The sequence below is a fragment of the Elephas maximus genome, chromosome 5, assembly GCF_024166365.1.
Source record: "Elephas maximus indicus isolate mEleMax1 chromosome 5, mEleMax1 primary haplotype, whole genome shotgun sequence".
Classification (NCBI taxonomy): Eukaryota; Metazoa; Chordata; class Mammalia; order Proboscidea; family Elephantidae; genus Elephas; species Elephas maximus.
In genome coordinates, this window is record NC_064823.1 from 70,201,599 (window position 1) to 70,213,616 (window position 12,018).

Below are 12,018 nucleotides of genomic sequence, written 5' to 3' on the forward strand. Positions count from 1 at the left end.
TATCACTAGCACTTGTTTTGCTGCATCTGGGAGCCATGATGCACTTCATGGTAATATTTTCAAAAGAAAGTTAAACAGAGAAATAAGGCTACAACATTCAAAAACACATTGCTGTAGAGTTGATTCCCACTTACAGCAACCCTATAATACAGAGTAGAAGTATCCCATAGGGTTTCCAAGGAGCAGCTGATGGATTCGAACTGCAGATCTTTTAGTTAGCAGTCAAGTTCTTAACCACTTTGCCACCAGGGCTCCACAACACTCAAGAGATGTGCAATACACAGGACTGGATGCTCCTGCCTATGAATCTATGCATACACTGTGTCACGGATTGAATTGTGTCCCCAAAAATATGTGTCAACTTGGTTAGGCCATGATTCCCAGTATTGTGTGGTAGTCCTCCATTTATTGATTGTAATTTTATGTTAAAGAGGAGTAGGGTGGGATTATAACACCCTTACTAAGATCACATTCCTGAGCCAAAGTACAGGGAGTTTCCATGTACCACTTTTTATCTTACAAGAGATGAAAGGAAAGGAAGCAGAGTGGGGACCTCATACCACCAAGAAAGAAGTACCAGGAGCAGAGCGTGTCCTCTGGACCCAGAGTTCCTGCATGGAAAAGCTCCTAGCCCAGGAGAAGATTGAAAAGAAGGACCTTCCTCCAGAGCGACAGAGCAAGAAAGCCTTCCCCTGGAGTTGATGCCCTGAATTTGGACTTCTAGTCTTGCAGGCTGTGAGAAAATGAGTTTCTCTTTGTTAAAGCCATCTGCTTATGGAATTTCTATTATAGCAGCACTAGATGACTAAGACACACTGTTATAAGGTAACCTTTTTATTTTTAAGTAGGGAAAGTTCACAATAAAATACTTATAGAAAGTACAGTACAATACATACACAAGCCAGTGATGTAGGCATTTATTATGACTATCGAGAATTGAGAATAGTGTCTCATGTACTTTGGACATGTTATCAGGAAGGACCAGTCCCTGGAGAAGAACAACATTCTTGGTAAAGCAGAGGGGTGGCAAAAGAAATGAAGACTTTCTACAAAATGGACTGACACAGCGGCTGCAACAGTGGCCTCAAGTATAACAAGGATTATGAGTATGGCGCAGGATTGGGCAGTGTTTCATTCTGGTGTACATAGGGTTGTTATGATTCGGAATCAACTCAAAGGTACCTAACAACAACAACAAATGGGTTACCAATTATGACAAGTATTTTATGTGGAGTACAGAGTTGAGAAAATAAGCAAATACATTGTGTGAGAAAGGAGACACATCATATTGCAAACGAGGACACCTAATGCCCAGATCTTGGTGTCTAAATACCACTGTTCAATAAAAGAAACCAGGGCCTCTTGGAGAAATGGCTGATTAGAGGGCTGGATCAGAGAAAATATGAGCCTAGAACATCTTTTGGTACCAGAAAATAAGAAAGTGTTCAAAAAAATGATATTGACATGAAAAGGGACAAAGAAGCCAACTTTGGACAATTTGAGCAATAAGATAAATAAGAGTAGTAGTGAATTATAACTCATAGAACAAAATTAATGACTCTGCACTGATATAAATAAATAAGTAAATAAGTGGGCGAGAAAGAATGCTCCTCCTTACCGAAAATGTTAACTAAGAAACGCATCAGGAATTATGAAAATAGAAAACCACTATTTGGCAAAACATCATAATGACAATTGTTTCAGACAACAATCAGCAAGCATGCTAAAATTAGTAGGTGAAAGCGTGATGAAAAACCAGACATTTACATAATCTCAAAGTATCCCTCCAAAGATGTTTATTAATTAGAAAAAGTAAACTGGAAAGTTTACAGTAGAGAAATCTGGAAAACTTCAACTAAGGCATCACAATTGACATCCCTAGGGTGGCGCAAATAGTTAAATGCTCGATTACAAGCCAAAAAGCTGACAGTTCAAACCCATCCAAAGGCACCTCAGAAGTCAGGCTTGGAGATCGGCTTCTGAAAGGTCACAGCCTTGAAAACCCCACGGAGTACAGCTCTACTATGCATATATGGGGTTGCCGTGAGTCAGAATCAACTGGAAACTGGACGGCAACTAACAACAGCTATTGGGCACACTGACATCACGTACTTCCTAATACAATGCACTGACAAGGACACAGCATTACTTCTGTGGTATTCTTGCTAAAAAATCATAACCTGAGTTTAATCATGAGACAATATCAGAAACCCAAATTGAGAGGCATTCTCCAAAATAACTTGTCATCTCACTTACCCTTCGAAAGTGTCGAGATCACGTAAGACAAAGGAACACTGAGTAACTATTTCAGACTGGAGGAAACAAAAAGATGTGGCAACTAAGTATGTGATTCTGGAGTGTATTTTGGTTCAGAAAAAGGACGGTGGTGGGACAACTGACGAAATTTGACTAAGTTCAATACATCATTTAACAGCATTATATCTAAGTTAATTTCCTGATTGTGCTCATTTTAAGATGCTAACATTTAGAAAAGGTTATATAGGAATTCTTTTCACTACTTGGAGCCCTGGTGGTGCAGTGGGTGAGAGCTTGGCTGCTAACCAAAACGTCGGCAGTTCAAATCCACCAGCTGCTGCTTGGAAATTCTTTGGGGCAGTCCTACTCTGTCATAGCCCTGGTGGTTTAGTTGTTAAGACCTGTGGCTGCTAACCAAAAGGTTGTCAGTTTGAATCCACCAGCTGCCCCTTGGAAACCCTATGGGGCAGTTCCACTCTATTCTGTAGGGTTGGTATAAGTCAGAATGGACTTGATTCCAATGGGTTTGGTTTTGGGTTTTTTTTTTTGTTTGTTTTTTATGAGTCAAGAATCAACTCAATGGTGATGGGGTTCCCGCCCCACTACTTATTGCAAATTTATTTTATGTCTGAAATTATTCTAAAATGAAAGTTAAAAAATAAAATATAAATAAAAGATTTCCTATGATACTGAATTATGCTCTTCTTTAATAGTAATTCTCAACAACATTTGCACCATGAAATACTCTCAGCCACATTATCTCATATGACCAGTATTCCCAGTTTGCAAAATATTTTGAGTGACTTGCGAATGAATAGTAGAACTGACTTTCAAATCCAGGGTTTTTGTTTTTCATCTTGTTATTTATTTTTTAAGTCTAGAACCAATGTAATATTGACTAAATCAGCTGCCTCTCTGGTTTTACATTCTACAAAGCCTTCACGGGAGTGAAGAGTGAAAGAAGTCAATAATAGTTACACAGTCTTTCCTTACAGTAGTTTTGGGCAATGAAAGTGGATTCTGAACTTCTGAATGCATGGATTCACCCAAAAGGAACAAAAATGTGATTAATGCAATATATCCTGGATATATGTAACCAGAAGAGAAGGCATGAGGATCAGATAAACACCATGACCAGTGATGACAGAAGAAATATGGAAAGAAAAAGATCATAAGAAAGTATGGTACTTACAGGAAACTGGTGTGGCATGGCTCTACTGTAATAAAAGAAAAAGAACAAAGAAAGAAAGAAAATCGAAAATAGAAGAGAAGAAAGTGGTTAAATGAAGGGTAGAAACAAGACATTTAAGTTGAAAGGGGAAAGGGCCTATGGCTTTGAGTCAGACAGAAGTAGACGGGCTGTTGATGAGGTCCCTAATGCACAGCTGCCACCTGCTCCACACAGTTTCAATTTCATTAGAGTTTAAAAATGAAGCAGCTGAAACTTCTAAGGGAACTTGAGGTTAACTCTTATGAGATGGCATTGCAGACACTCAAAGGCATTGGAAGTTCTCATCACAGGACAAAAGCCTTGGTTGCCTGGTTAACAATATACTCACACCACAGCCTTCCTTGAACCAAACAAGTATAGGATCAGGGTTAGATGAAAAACAGTAGTTCCAAGACTGTAGTACAGATTTAGTCCAAACTGAACTTCATTCAGGACATCTGCTCATTCCCAAGTGTTCATATCCAAGTGTCTGGTTTCCACACAGTCACTTGGGTATGACCAGACCCCAGGAGTCCTGGTGATTTCTGGGTAACATGCAAGCTGAAAAGGAACCTAGCTGATTTATTAATATAAACAAATAAGTTACAAGTTAGTGAATGGCAATTAATAGAAGAAGCTAGTTCCCGTTACTTTTTATAGTTATAATTTCTAGACCTAATATTTAATGTCAAACACAAAAGAAGGCATAGGAAATAAGAGACAAAACAGTTATTTTTTTAAATGCTCACTTTAAATGGAAGCAATGTATTACACTTGCTATTAATGAACTAAAAATAAGCAACTGTAATCTGAAAAGCTCAATTATGAAGGTAATAACTTAAAAATTAGTCTGTGAAAGCATTATTTTTATGTGATAAATTACAAGACATTTAATATCATGCCTGATTTAGTCAAATCTATGAAGAGAATAAAGAAAGATAATCAGGTAATTGACCAACCCAGAGTACCAAGTAGTGTAGTAACCCTCATAAAATCCACTCACATGTGAAAAAAAGAGTAAACGTTGGTTGAACAAGTGGAAAGTGTTAAGCAAACCTACTAATAAAAGGCAAATGGGAGTCTGCAGAAAAAAAGCACATGTGCTGGATTAAAAACATGAAAATTAAAAAAACCTGAGACTCTTAAAATCATATGTGATGGTTCTTCCTATGAGAAAAACCCCCAACCTCCAGTGCCATGGAGTCGATTCTGACTCATAGTGACCCTATGAAAAAGGAATCACTAATAAATTATATAATATCCAAGGTTTTCATGATGTCAAGCCATGCGGGGTCTGTTTTAAGGGGGAAAAATAAAGGACACTTTTTCAAATATGCTATCAAATTCTAGTTAGTGGACACTTATTTACCACAGATAAAAAATGCTTCTCACAGATCTGCAGAGGAAAATGCAACATTCTAATAGGTCCTGGGACTGCCGTGTTAATAAATTCCCAAAAGCTGCCAAACAAACCTTCTCTGGTGGGATCGTTTAACTACAGCATTTAACAGTCAAAAAATAATGGTGCTTCCCTGCCCCTAATTGAAATCAATTAGAGCACAAAATTCAGAAAGGGGACAGGTAGACTGGTTCACGTGTGAATGCACTCTAAGGAGAATTCTCTGGAAAAATTAACAATGGAATACAAGGAAGTTACAATGTAAAGGAACTACCGACTCAAGGAAAAAGCAGCTGAAACCTTTGTTTCATATCAAGGCTCAGATTTAAGATAAAAATTTAACCTGGTCCATTGGGAAATAATGAGTTAGCAGAGGCCTTAGCTGCCTGCCCCTAAGTCTGTAAACACAGTCCTAATTACTATTCTGGTTACGATTTACAGGTCAACATTGGTATCAGGGATCAATCTCCAATCTTTTAAGCAGACACAGGATGTGTCCCTGACAACCTTCACAAACAGCAGCATGAGCTGTAATTCAGCCTATCCCAGACTAATATGAAATATCAACAGCAATTTCATCGCATTGCACTTTAACACGACACATACATTTATTCTCTTCTTGCCTCACACACTCTCTCAAACACACACATATACCCCACCCCATGCAACATGACCTTTACATATCGTTTACTTTTTCTGAATTATTTTAGTATATCAGGTTAATAATCCAGCTCATAAATGATATCATACATTAATTCCTTGGCATTTCTACAAAATAGTACAATATAATTTTATTTTATGCTATGGCTCTTTCTGGAACATCAAGAAAGTCTTTATTATGGCAACCAACAGTAAAAAAAATATGCTATTATTATTGCTCTGTATTTGGTCAGGTGGCTGTCTCCTAAATAAATAAGGACTCATGACCCACTAAAGTCCTATGCTTGCTTGAAGATAAATAGAAGCACAGTTCCAGACGTGGCACCATTGAGCCGCATGCAAACATCTGAAGGAAGTCTAAGCATTGAGTATTCTCTCTTTTGAGAGAGAAAAGTAACCCTATCTATGTTTTGGAGATCACATCCCGCTGTTGCAGAGCTGCCTGCAAAGATATGTGGCTCCAAAGCTCAGCTGCACAAAGGTCTCCCCTTGCTCGGTATGAAGAGTCCAACAATTCTCCCTTGCCGTCGACGTGCTCTATCTTTTAGGTAGTCCTCCACTGTTTCAGAAAGGAGTCCCTCGGAGTCTTTAAGACTCAGTCGCTGGCGCCTGTCAGGGGAGCTAAGGATACTCTCTGGAATGTTCCACAAAGTAAACAGTATGCATGGGACTGCAAACAGAGAGATAATAAAAGTACCGCATGGAAGGAATTCTCCCTGTTTCTCGGATTTACACAGCAGTCACCATGAGCGGATCTGCTTTTTCCTTCCTTCTCCATTCTCTGAGTCAGCCTCAGTGATTTTATCTGACAGGCCAAGGCAGAGTTTAAAACGATCAACCAGCTAGTTTTTGTTTTCTGCACGAAATTTCTTGTTAAATACTACTAGGCTTACTTATTTGTTTGCTTTTCAGAAATATGAAGACCATAAAATAAGAAAACAATTTATAATTATGGTGCGGTTTGAAGACAGAGTTAAGTGAAAATCTACAATGTATTCTGAACATTGAAATTCACATTAAATGGGATCAGCGTAATTAATATTATTAAAAGGAATATAGGATGAATTTGCTGAAAAAAAAGAATGTAACCAAAAACATAAAGGAGTGTATGGCAGGTTAGCACCTTGATTTTAATATGGTATTTTTTCAGCTGTCTTTAGGGTTAATCTAAGAAACCCTGGTGGCAAAGTGGTTAAAAGCTAAGGCTGCTAACCAAAAGCTCCGCAGTTCAAATCCACCAGGTGCTCCTGTGGGACAGTTCTACTCTGTTCTTTAGGGTTGCTATGAGTCAGAATTGACTCAAGGGCAACAGGTTTGGTTTTTTGGTTTGGTTAGGGTTAACTAAGCTTAGTAAAAATGCATTAAGAAATGTTAGTTATGGGTTCACTTGCTCTTTTCTGTGTCAGAGTTCCTCATCTGAACCACAGAACACAGAAAATGATATGAGTGACTACTTTCTCTAATCTACCAAAGATATTACCTACCTAACACTCTCCTATTTGCATTGCAGAGAAGGTAATTTATTGCATACACTGGATGCCTTAAACCAGCCCTCGAGTTTAATCCTCTCAGGGAACCCAGGTGAGAAAGGCTTTTGAGAAAAAGTGCAGTATTGTAGAAAAAAACTAGTCACCAGAGATCAAGAGCCCTCATCTATCTCTTCCTGACTGCATTTCATGGGACAACCCACCTAAATCTCTCTTTGGGCTCATTTTTCATATCTCGAAGATTGAAGTGAGATGGCAGCAGCTATTTTCTAAGGCTTTTGTTCTAAAGTTTGATAAACATAACTTTTACTTTGTTATGGGCTATTACAGAGGCCCAGCATAGATAATTAAAATTTACGGATTACCCAAAGTCTATAGAACAAAAGACTTTCTTTTAAATTCTGTAATTTTAATCTTCTCCTCTCATCTAAATTTCCACCAAATTTAATAGGAAAAGAAAAATGATTCATTCCAATTTCTCCTCCTTCTCCCCTTCTCCTACAGAGGCAGAGTTAAAGCCCAGGTCCACCAAAGAGAGGGGAAGCATTGCTCTTTCACTCCTGGAAAATTCAAGTTGTCTTTGGTTAGCTGGGCAACAATTGCAACCATACCGCACGATTTACACCCAAAGTGTCATGGTTTAAAAATATACCCATTGGCAAACCAAAGCGAATGCAAGGAGGAAGGTAGAAGAGAGGAAAGACTTTTAAGAAAATGATCCTGTGATTTAAGTGACTTCAGAGCAAAGTTCACCTCAAATTTGAAAGCACTGCAAGGTTCTTGAGACAGCCCTGGGTGAGTGGCTCTCACTGAAAGGGCTGTGCCCTTAGCCTGACCCACAAAACAAGAGGCCAACACAAGTGCAGAAGGAGGCCCAGAGGGACAGGAAGTGCTCAGGTCACTCCTCATTATGCGTGTGAGCTAGCTGCTAAGCAAATGGTATTTCTTATCATGGAGAATCAAAGCTATGCCTATAATGCCTACTTACATTGAATGGAAACGTCTGTAAGCCATTTCATTAAAAATACGGCTGACATCAGGAAAGCAATAACTTTCATACACAAAGGAACTGTTCTTAGTATATCTTCAAGTTATGTTTGCTCACTTAACTAACAGAGCTAAGATTTTCACTGTTTTTCTTACTACATAGTCACTATATAGTGCACCGAGGAGGGGGCAGTTCTCTCCTGTGCACCAAAAACACCAGTTGTCTTCTAAGAATAGATATTGTTTGCATTTGTGCTACTGAAACAACAGAAAGCATCCAACTACATTTTCAATTCCCAAAATGATTTTATAAAATACGGATATATTATATATTATATTATTTCACTTTTATATTATACATAAATTATATTATAAAATCTTTTAACTTCATTAGCTCAATGGGAATGTTCCTGGCATTTTGAGAAGGAAAATTCTTTAATGAGGGACTGTCACACATTGCAAGACATACAGCATTCTTGACCTTGAGCACTGTGCGCCAATCATTGTGATGACCTTCAACCAATTATTGTGATGACCAAAAAGCACCCTCCCACATTTTTAAATGGCCCTTGTTGTTGTTGTTAGGTACCGTGTCAGTTCCGACTCATAGCGACCCCTATACACAACAGAACGAAACACTGCCCAGTCCTGCGCCATCCTTACAATCGTTGTTATGCTTGAACTCATTGTTGCAGCCACTGTGTCAATCCACCTCATTGAGGGTCTTCCTCTTTTCCGCTGATCCTGTACTCTGCCAAGCATGATGTCCTTCTCCAGCGACTGATCCCTCCTGACAACATGTCCAAAGTATGTAAGACGCAGTCTCACCATCCTTGCCTCTAAGGAGCATTCTGGCCTTACTTCTTCCAAGACAGATTTGTTCGTTCTTTTGGCAGTCCATGGTATATTCAATATTCTTCGCCAACACCACAATTCAAAGGTGTCAACTCTTCAGTCTTCCTTATTCATTGTCCAGCTTTCACATGCAAAATGCCCCTTAAAGAGTGGTATTTATGTTGTAAGTTGCCGTCAAGTCAGTTCCCGATCATAGTGACCCCATGGACAACAGAAGGAAACACTGCTGGGTCCTGCACCATCCTCACTATCCTTGCTGTGTTTCAGCCCATTGTTGCAGCCACTGTGTCAGTCCATCTTCTTGAGAGACTTCCTCTTTTTCTCTGACCCTCTAATTTACCAAGCATGATGTCCTTCTCCAGGGACTGGTCTCTCTTGATAACTTGTCCAAAGCACATGAGACAAAGTCTTATCATCCTCCCTTCTAAGGAGCATTCTGGTTGTACTTCTTCCAAGACAGATTTGTTAGTTTTTCTGGCAGTCCGTGGTGTATTCAGTATTCTTCACCAACACTATAATTCAAAGGCATCAATTCTTCTTCGGTCTTCCTTATTCATAGTACGTCTTTCACATGGCATATGTGTGATTGAAAATACCATGGCTTAGGTCAGGTGCATGTTAGTCCTCCAAATGACATCTTTGCTTTTGAACACTTGAAAGAGGTCTTTTGCAGCAGATTTGCCTAATCCAAGGCATCTTTTGATTTCTTGATGGCTGGTTCTATGGATGTTGATTGTGGATCCAAGTAAAACGTAATCCTTGACAATTTCAGTTATTTTCTCCATTTGTCATGATGTTATATAATGGTCCAGTTGTGAAGTTTTTTGTTTTCTTTATGTTGTAATCCATACTGAAGGCTGTATGTCATCTCTGATCTTTATCAGTAAGTGTTTCAAGTCCTCCTCACTTTCAGCAAGCATGGCTGTGTCATCTGCATATCACAGGTTGTTAATGAGCCTTCCTCCAGTCCTGATACCCTCACTCATCTACAGACTTTTTCAATGCTGTAACAACCTTAGAAAATATTTACTCTAACTCGTTTTTATAGAAAAGGAGACTGAAGTTCAGAAAAACTAAGGGCTTTGCCTGAGTTCATAGATGCTAATTAACACCAGAAGTAGGATTAAAGCCCACATCTCCAACTTTTCCTAAAGACCTTTTTATTCTTCTCCAACTATGGAACGCAAACCAAAGGAGGACCATTAGGAGTATCTTTCACATTACTTTTTCAATATTATATCTGTGTTAAACCAGAAGGTAGACTTTGTTACCTTTCAAACTTGGTAAACTGACACTTTTGTCTTTAAAAATATTTTCACCCACCACTAACGACTTAATTTAGAAAAGTTAATGTGCATCTATTGAATAGCTCTTTTAAAAAATCCAAGGTAATATTCTTTTTAAAAAGAAAGCTCTCAAGCCTTTCCTAATGAACTCCAACGCTGAATGTTTTCAAAAAGGATACTTATAAGCTTTAAAATAAACACACCCTCCAACCAAAGACCAGCCACAATGGTAAATTACACCTAATGCAGAAATGAACAAAGGCAGGTTAATACAATGTAATCTTTTCTCCTACAGATAATGGCATACAATCAAAAAAATCTTGAACACATTCATTGGTTTCTTTGAGGAGAAAACTCCCTGTGATATTTTTACCACTTTCTGTTTTCATCAAAAAAATATTTTTGTCATCAGCATTCATATTGTATATCACCTAGATTGTCAGTCTCCTGTCCGCATGTACTTTTTCAAAATAAATATCTCAATTTGTAAAATATTGAGTGTGTGTATATGTATGTTTTATGAGATCTTAATTCAATTCCTAATTTTACAGCTCCTCCAACATCTGGACTATTATCATTAAAATGTTTCAAATTGAATACAACTTAAGAAACTCAGGGCTACGCACAAAGACTGTTAAGTTTTTCTCTTGTAGCTCTAGAAGAAAGTACTGAATCTAACTACTCAGTGTCCTATTACAGATAAACTAATTCACTTCTGTGGGACTTCCCCACCTGCACCATGAGCAAGCAGCATAGATAAATAAAGGGAAACAAGTACAAAAAACCAAAGTCACAGAAACACTTGACAGCATTCCGGGGAGAACTGAAATCTTCAGTCAATACAATATCAACATGTACTTTTAACTGCTTTTAAGTAATTCAGACGCATCCTCTTCTAGCTTTTTTTATATGATTTCCAAGTGCCACCTTTGAATACTTAGTAGTTCTCAAAGGTTCGCATGCATCAGAATCATGCTAGAGGCCTTGCTAAGGCACAAAACACAAGGCCCCAAACCTAGAGTTGCTTTTTCAGTAGGTCTAAGGTGGGACCCAAGGTCCCTGGGTGGCACAAATAGTTTGTGCTTGGCTACTAACCCAAAGATTGGTGGTTTGGATTCACTCAGCAGCACTTTGGAAGAAAGGCCTGGCAACCTACTTCCATAAGATCACAGCCATTGAAAATCCCACGGAGCTCAGTTCTATTCTGAAACGCATGGGGTTGCCATGAGTTGGGACTGGCTCAATGGCAGTGAGTTTGGTTTGGTTTTTTGGGTGGGACTCAATAAACACAGATGAAATTGACTTTGCTGGTCCTGAGACCACTTCAAGAACCACTAGCCTAAAGGATTTTTTTAAAATACATTTGTTGACTGTTATCAACAATCAGATGTACATTTTTCATTTATCTAGTATGTGAGATGCGTGTGTACACACAAAAAAATAAAATTTTTTTTGTACACACACATCCCTAAAATTAAAATTACATAAATCAGTCCTTACTTTTACCTGATTTTTTTTTCTATTCCATCGCATCCCATTGTATCCTATTTATTTTTGTTCAGAAATAAACGTTGATTATGAACCACTAAATTGATCTTATGACCACAACCCACAGTTGGAAAAACACTGCTTAAGACTCCCCTGATCATCATTTAGCTTAACAATAATAACTGTTGACATTTTTTTTATACTTACCAGGTGCTAGAAACCCTTCCAGGCACTTTGCATGCATTGCTTATTTAATCCTCATAATAACACTATGAATAGGTATTATTAAACACCCATATTTACAGCAGAGAAAGCTGTGGTTCAAGGAGGCTAATGCAATTACCCGAGGTCACAAGGCATGTGCATGTCAGAGCCAGGTTTGAACACAGG

At 38.4% G+C, this 12,018-nt stretch overlaps 1 protein-coding gene across 6 annotated transcripts in view; it reads right to left on the minus strand.

Moving 5' to 3' along the window:
* ARHGAP24 (Rho GTPase activating protein 24) overlaps positions 1–12,018 on the minus strand; it is a 703,232-nt gene that overhangs the window by 551,998 nt on the left and 139,216 nt on the right. The window lies entirely within an intron of this gene.